The sequence below is a fragment of the Cylas formicarius genome, unplaced genomic scaffold (assembly GCF_029955315.1).
Source record: "Cylas formicarius isolate icCylForm1 unplaced genomic scaffold, icCylForm1.1 PGA_scaffold_123__1_contigs__length_76028, whole genome shotgun sequence".
NCBI classification, from domain to species: Eukaryota; Metazoa; Arthropoda; class Insecta; order Coleoptera; family Brentidae; genus Cylas; species Cylas formicarius.
The window spans coordinates 1-7,500 of NW_026844221.1; the positions used below are offsets into that span (position 1 = coordinate 1).

General features: G+C 44.5%; 1 non-coding gene across 1 annotated transcript; it reads left to right on the forward strand.

Moving 5' to 3' along the window:
* Nucleotides 1–5,079: 5,079 nt before the first annotated feature.
* Nucleotides 5,080–7,010, forward strand: LOC132708483 (small subunit ribosomal RNA). Its single transcript, XR_009619965.1, has one exon. It is a non-coding gene; the product is annotated as a small subunit ribosomal RNA (ribosomal RNA).
* Nucleotides 7,011–7,500: the final 490 nt, after the last annotated feature.

Consider the following 7,500-nt stretch of genomic DNA (forward strand, 5'->3'; position numbering starts at 1 on the left):
CGTTAGTTGCGAAAAAAAAAAAAATCCAACCGGGCCGTTCTCAAATAATTAATAAATGAAAAAGTTTTATTTTTTATTTTCAATTTTTAACGAAATCTTAAAGGAAAATGATTTGTGGTTCTTAAAAGAACCGGTTTGTTGTTAATAATAATAAAAGAGATTATTATTAATCTTAAGCTCTCTCTCCCCTGATACGCCTCGCCAATTGAATATCTTTCGGCATGATCGTTACTCGTTTGGCATGAATGGCGCACAAATTTGTATCTTCGAAAAGACCGACGAGATAAGCTTCGCTCGCTTCTTGCAACGCCATTACCGCGGAACTTTGGAAACGCAGATCCGTTTTAAAGTCTTGAGCGATTTCTCTGACCAGTCGTTGGAACGGTAATTTTCGGATCAATAGTTCGGTGCTCTTTTGATAACGTCTAATTTCTCTCAAAGCCACGGTGCCCGGTCTGTAGCGATGAGGTTTTTTAACTCCTCCGGTTGCCGGTGCACTTTTTCTCGCCGCTTTGGTCGCCAACTGCTTTCGGGGCGCTTTTCCTCCGGTCGATTTACGAGCGGTCTGCTTGGTTCTGGCCATGATAATAAAACACGTTCGCGGACGTACTAGAACACCAAATCACTAACACTCGTCGACAGATAATGGCCGCACGAACGTCCGTCCGTTTAATTTGTACCCGAGCGTTTTCTCTTCTCATTGGTCCAATCGACCTTTTTGGGCGTGGCGAATTCCGACTCGACAAAACCGAAGCGCCGGACCGTTTTCGGTCAGTTGATCGTGGCACTTCGGACGGTTTTGTTTGTTATATATCGATCAGAGAACTCGGCTCGTATTAAAATGACCGGTAGAGGGAAAGGCGGCAAAGGTTTGGGAAAAGGTGGTGCAAAGCGACATCGCAAAGTGTTGAGGGATAACATTCAGGGAATAACCAAGCCGGCCATTAGAAGATTGGCCCGTCGCGGAGGCGTGAAACGAATTTCCGGATTGATTTACGAAGAAACTCGTGGCGTTTTAAAGGTGTTTTTGGAAAACGTCATCAGAGACGCGGTAACCTATACGGAGCACGCCAAAAGAAAAACGGTAACGGCAATGGACGTGGTGTACGCCCTAAAAAGACAAGGTAGAACTCTTTACGGATTTGGTGGCTAAATTTTTCGTCGATCTTGCGGAAACACAAAAAAAAAAAAAAAAAGGTTCTTTTCAGAACCACAAAATACGTTCCAAAGATTATTCGTTATTTCGAGTATAATGCCCAACAAACCATTATCGAGTCGAGGTAAGTTTTGAATTTTTAATTTCTCCCCGTGTTAGTGTGATTATTAAATCTGTGAAATAAAGGAAACGAAATCTCAAATAGAAAAGTATTTGTGGTCCTTACAAGAACCGTCTTCCTTCCCGGCGAAAACTTTATTTAGCTTTGTTGTCGGTTTTCTTAGGCAACAGAACCACCTAGCGATCTTAACTTCGGATAATAATTTGTTCAATTCCTGGGATCGGCAATTGTAAATGTCGAGGTATTATACCGGTTTTCTTATAGTCCGAAAGAGAAAACGTAAAAAGAAGGAACGTTTCTTTTTTTTTTTTTTTTTAATAATCTGTTAAATAAACGAAACGAAATCTCAAATAGAAAAGTATTTGTGGTCCTTAGAAGGACCGTTTTCCCATCGTCTTCCCTCGCCGCAATTTTTATTTTGCTTTGTTGTCGGTTTTCTTGGGCAAAAGAACCGCTTGAATGTTCGGCAAAACACCTCCCTGAGCGATCGTTACTCCCGATAATAATTTGTTCAATTCCTCGTCGTTTCGGATCGCCAGTTGTAAATGTCGCGGAATGATTCTGGTTTTCTTATTGTCCCTCGCCGCGTTACCGGCCAATTCCAAAACTTCGGCGGCCAAATATTCCATTACGGCCGCCAAATATACCGGAGCTCCGGCGCCGACCCTCTCCGCATAGTTTCCTTTCCGAAGTAATCGGTGAATTCTACCTACCGGAAACTGTAAACCGGCCCTGCTAGAACGAGACTTCGCTTTCCCTTTGACTTTGCCTCCTTTTCCGCGTCCCGACATCGTTATTACCGTTAATAGTACACGCACGAACGTTAACAGCACAATGACGCTCTCGCAGACCGTGGGCGCGCTATTTATAGGACATGGGCATGGACCAATGGGATTAGCGCTTCGGCGAACGATGCCCGGGGGCGGAGCTTGTCGGCCGACTCGGTTCTCAAATAAATAGCTGCGGCCCGGTGTGGGCCTTGTCAGTCCGTTACTTTGCGCGCGTCTAATCGATTGTAGAAAATGCCACCGAAAGTAAGCGGTAAAGCGGCGAAAAAAGCCGGCAAGGCTCAAAAAAATATTTCGAAGAGTGATAAGAAAAAGAAACGCAGGAGGAAGGAGAGTTACGCAATTTACATTTACAAAGTGTTGAAGCAAGTTCATCCGGATACTGGCATTTCGAGCAAAGCCATGTCCATTATGAATTCGTTCGTAAACGACATTTTCGAAAGGATTGCCGCCGAAGCTTCTCGTTTGGCTCACTATAATAAGCGATCCACTATTACTAGCAGAGAGATTCAAACGGCCGTGAGATTGTTGTTGCCCGGAGAGTTGGCCAAGCACGCCGTCAGTGAAGGGACCAAAGCCGTCACAAAATACACCAGTTCTAAATAAATGAGCGTCGACTTGGAGAGTGTAAATTCACCAAAAACGGTTCTTTTCAGAACCACAATTTTTATATATTAATCAATTCGTTTATTCATATCTTTCTTTCTTATTTTTTTTTTTTTCGAATCATAGTTAGATAAAAGTGCTTATCGTCGAAATAAATGGCAGGAACCCGGTTTCGCGTTTATTTCGATTGACGTTTTTGGTTAGCAAAATTGAATTTTCCTATTTTTTTATTTAATTAGGTCAGTTCGTGTTGAACGTAGTTTTGATTACTTTTTATTTGAGTGTGCTTAATTTTGTTTGTGTTTGTTTAGTTTTTGCGAATTGTGGTTCGTTTTGGTGAAGTTTTGCATGTTTTTTTTTTTGGTTTGGTTGATTTGGGTTTGTTACACGGTTAATTTTGGTTTCTTTTGCTGAATTTTCGCTAGTTTTGGTTACTTTGGTTTATTATTTCCAGTTTCGGCCGCTATTGGTTAGTTAGGATTATCGTTAGTTTTGGGTTTGTTTAGGATAATTTTGGCTTGTTTTTGTTAATTTTGACTACTTTTGCTTAATTTTGCTTAGTTTTGGTTACTTTGGTTTATTATTTCCAGTTTCGGCCGCTATTAGTTAGTTAGGGTTCATTTCGGTTAGTTTTTGTGAACGTTTCCTATTTTTGCTTAATTATCGTTAGTTTTGGTTTGTTTAGGATAAGTTTGGCTTGTTTTTGTTAATTTTGACTACTTTTGCTTAATTTTGCTTAGTTTTGTTTACTTTGGTTTATTATTTCCAGTTTCGGCCGCTATTAGTTAGTTATGGTTCGTTTCGGTTAGTTTTTGTGAACGTTTCCTATTTTTGCTTAATTATCGTTAGTTTTGGTTTGTTCAGGATAAGTTTGGCTTGTTTTTGTTAATTTTGACTACTTTTGCTTAATTTTGCTTAGTTTTGGATAATTTGGTTTGTTTTGCCGAACTTTGGCCAATTTTGGTTTGTTATGATTAATTTTGCTTAGTTGTGGTTATTTTTGTTCCTTTTGGTTAGTTTTGTTTAATTTTGGTTATATTCGGTTAATTTTGGTTAGTTTTGCTTATTTTTGCTTTGTTTCGGTTAGTTTTGCTTATTTTTCTCTGCTCGCGGCTAGCGGCAAAAACCTTTTATGGGAGTATATGTTAAAATGAATAAAATAAAAAAAAAAAAACAAAACTCTCTTCCCGCTGGTCCGCAATATTAAAGAAGACGGACTTATAAATGTTTAATAATGAATTTATTAAATCGCGAGAAAAAAAAATGCAAACACCCGAAATTAAAAATGATGGAGAGTATCGTCCGACAAAATCCGGGGACGGCGATTTATTTTTAAGTCGGAACCGGAACCGGCGGTCAGTTAACAAAAGTAAGTAAAGAAAAAAAAATATTTGAAAAAGTGCCCGCTTTAACCAAATCGAACGTAACCACGAGCGAAAGTTTCGCTCCGAACTTTATTTGCCCGCCGCAGCCGATATTCGGGTTTTCACGTGAAACGTTCGGAAGACTAAGGAATGGTCCGTTACCTATAATAGGTGAGATGGTCTCGAGCGCGACCGCCGCGTCGTGCGTATAGACACTTCTCCCTTCGCAGAGCAAAATGCTTTTTCGATCGTTAGATCGCCTTCGAGTCGACCGTTTGGCGCGATTAATTGGCTCGCTTAACATTTTCGTATCGTGGGTTCAATTTTTTAAGAAAAATTGGTTTCCTTCATCGGTACGGGAACGTAGACCGTTTTTCGTTTGCCATCGGCCCGTCTTCGTAGCAGCGATTGCTCGAGCGTTCGAAAACATTTTAAGGCTCCGCACCTTATACAGCTAGATCGCGAACTTAGCGGGTGTTTTAAAGTAAGATTTGGCACTTCGTGGTTCGAAAGCGGTCGCCCTATAATATTTTTCTTCCGAAAAATTTGCGATAACTCTCATCTAACCGAGCGAGTTTATATGCGAATCCGGAACGTTTCTTTCGAGAAATCTCGTGTCGCTTTCAATCTAGCGAAGAGTGATCGAGAGAATGTCCGAAAATTTCCGTCGATCGACGTTCGTTGCCCGAGGCACATCGGTTCGACGCGCGCCGCATTTTAAAGCTTATTATGCGCGCGCGAGTCGGATTGTTTGATCGCGCACTCACGTCGTCTCGATATTTATTACCAACAAAAAAAAATTGGACGGATCGCGTCCGAATAATAATAATAACGAGTGTGGCGTCGGGAACGGTTCATTTCCGTACTCGCACGCTATCACCGCCACACAAAGTGGTCGCGTCTGTTTCTATTTAAAAATAAAATAAACGCGTTTCGCGCGCGTAATTATTATTTTTAAAAAAGAGACTGTTTGTTGTCGTACCGCGCCCGATCGTCGTCATCCGTGGCGGCGGCGGCGGCGGCGCGCTCGACACGTAGAACAGCTCCCTGGTTGATCCTGCCAGTAGTCATATGCTTGTCTCAAAGATTAAGCCATGCATGTTTCAGTACAAGCCAAATTAAGGTGAAACCGCGAAAGGCTCATTAAATCAGTTATGGTTCCTTAGATCGTACCCACAATTACTTGGATAACTGTGGTAATTCTAGAGCTAATACATGCAAACAGAGGTCCGACCGGAGACGGAAGGAGTGCTTTTATTAGATCAAAACCAATCGGTGGCGGGTTCGCGCCCGACATCGTTCAACTTGGTGACTCTGAATAACTTTACGCTGATCGCACGGTCTCGCACCGGCGACGCATCTTTCAAATGTCTGCCTTATCAACTGTCGATGGTAGGTTCTGCGCCTACCATGGTCGTAACGGGTAACGGGGAATCAGGGTTCGATTCCGGAGAGGGAGCCTGAGAAACGGCTACCATATCCAAGGAGGGCAGCAGGCGCGCAAATTACCCACTCCCGGCACGGGGAGGTAGTGACGAAAAATAACGATACGGGACTCATCCGAGGCCCCGTAATCGGAATGAGTACACTCTAAACCCTTTAACGAGGATCAATTGGAGGGCAAGTCTGGTGCCAGCAGCCGCGGTAATTCCAGCTCCAATAGCGTATATTAAAGTTGTTGCGGTTAAAAAGCTCGTAGTCGAATTTGTGTCTCGCGCCGCCGGTTCATCGTCCGCGGTGTTAACTGGCGTGCCGCGAGACGTCCTGCCGGTGGACTTAGCCCGTTCACGCGGGCGGTCCAACTCAATCCTGCCGCGGTGCTCTTCATTGAGTGTCGAGGTGGGCCGGCACGTTTACTTTGAACAAATTAGAGTGCTTAAAGCAGGCTAAAACTTCGCCTGAATACTGTGTGCATGGAATAATGGAATAGGACCTCGGTTCTATTTTGTTGGTTTTCGGAACCCCGAGGTAATGATTAATAGGAACGGATGGGGGCATTCGTATTGCGACGTTAGAGGTGAAATTCTTGGATCGTCGCAAGACGGACAGAAGCGAAAGCATTTGCCAAAAACGTTTTCATTGATCAAGAACGAAAGTTAGAGGTTCGAAGGCGATCAGATACCGCCCTAGTTCTAACTGTAAACTATGCCAGCTAGCGATCCGCCGACGTTCCTCCGATGACTCGGCGGGCAGCTTCCGGGAAACCAAAGCTTTTGGGTTCCGGGGGAAGTATGGTTGCAAAGCTGAAACTTAAAGGAATTGACGGAAGGGCACCACCAGGAGTGGAGCCTGCGGCTTAATTTGACTCAACACGGGAAACCTCACCAGGCCCGGACACCGGAAGGATTGACAGATTGAGAGCTCTTTCTTGATTCGGTGGGTGGTGGTGCATGGCCGTTCTTAGTTGGTGGAGCGATTTGTCTGGTTAATTCCGATAACGAACGAGACTCTAGCCTGCTAACTAGGCGTATTTAGACATCTCAAAGGCCGGCCGGCTCGGGGTTCGCCCCGTTGTCGCGCGCGGTTTTTACTGTCTGCGTACAAACAATTCTTCTTAGAGGGACAGGCGGCTTCTAGCCGCACGAGATTGAGCAATAACAGGTCTGTGATGCCCTTAGATGTTCTGGGCCGCACGCGCGCTACACTGAAGGAATCAGCGTGTCCTCCCTGGCCGAGAGGCCCGGGTAACCCGCTGAACCTCCTTCGTGCTAGGGATTGGGGCTTGCAATTGTTCCCCATGAACGAGGAATTCCCAGTAAGCGCGAGTCATAAGCTCGCGTTGATTACGTCCCTGCCCTTTGTACACACCGCCCGTCGCTACTACCGATTGAATGATTTAGTGAGGTCTTCGGACCGATACGCCGATGGCGTTTCGGCGTCGTCGATGTGTCCGGGAAGTTGACCAAACTTGATCATTTAGAGGAAGTAAAAGTCGTAACAAGGTTTCCGTAGGTGAACCTGCGGAAGGATCATTAAAGTGATAATAAAAATTACACAGTTTGTCTTTATTTAGTCGAACGAATTTTTGTCGCTGACGCTCGGTCGAAAATATCTCGCGTCGATCTTTAAGTCGGCCGCGATTAAATTCGACGACTACGACGACCACTCGACCACCGTAAAAAAGGGGAGAGAGGAGTAGGAGTAGGAGGAGCGCCGACAAAATTCCGGGTACCTAGACGGAACTCGAAGCGCGAAACCTAGTTTCGCGCTCGCCGTCGACAAGGTGTCAAACGATATTCGCCCGGAGCACCGAAAAGTACTTACACCCACCCGCGACCCGCGAGGAGGTGTGTATATAAACTTTAAACCGGCGCGGGTCGTCCGAACGCGAACGCGCGCGCGCCTACCGTCTGAATAATAAAGAACAAAGGGCGCGCGGCGAAGTGTTCCGTCGGATAGACCGGCCCGAAATCGAACTTTTTTTTTTTTTTTACGTCGAAAGGTATATACCTCGCCTTCCGTAAA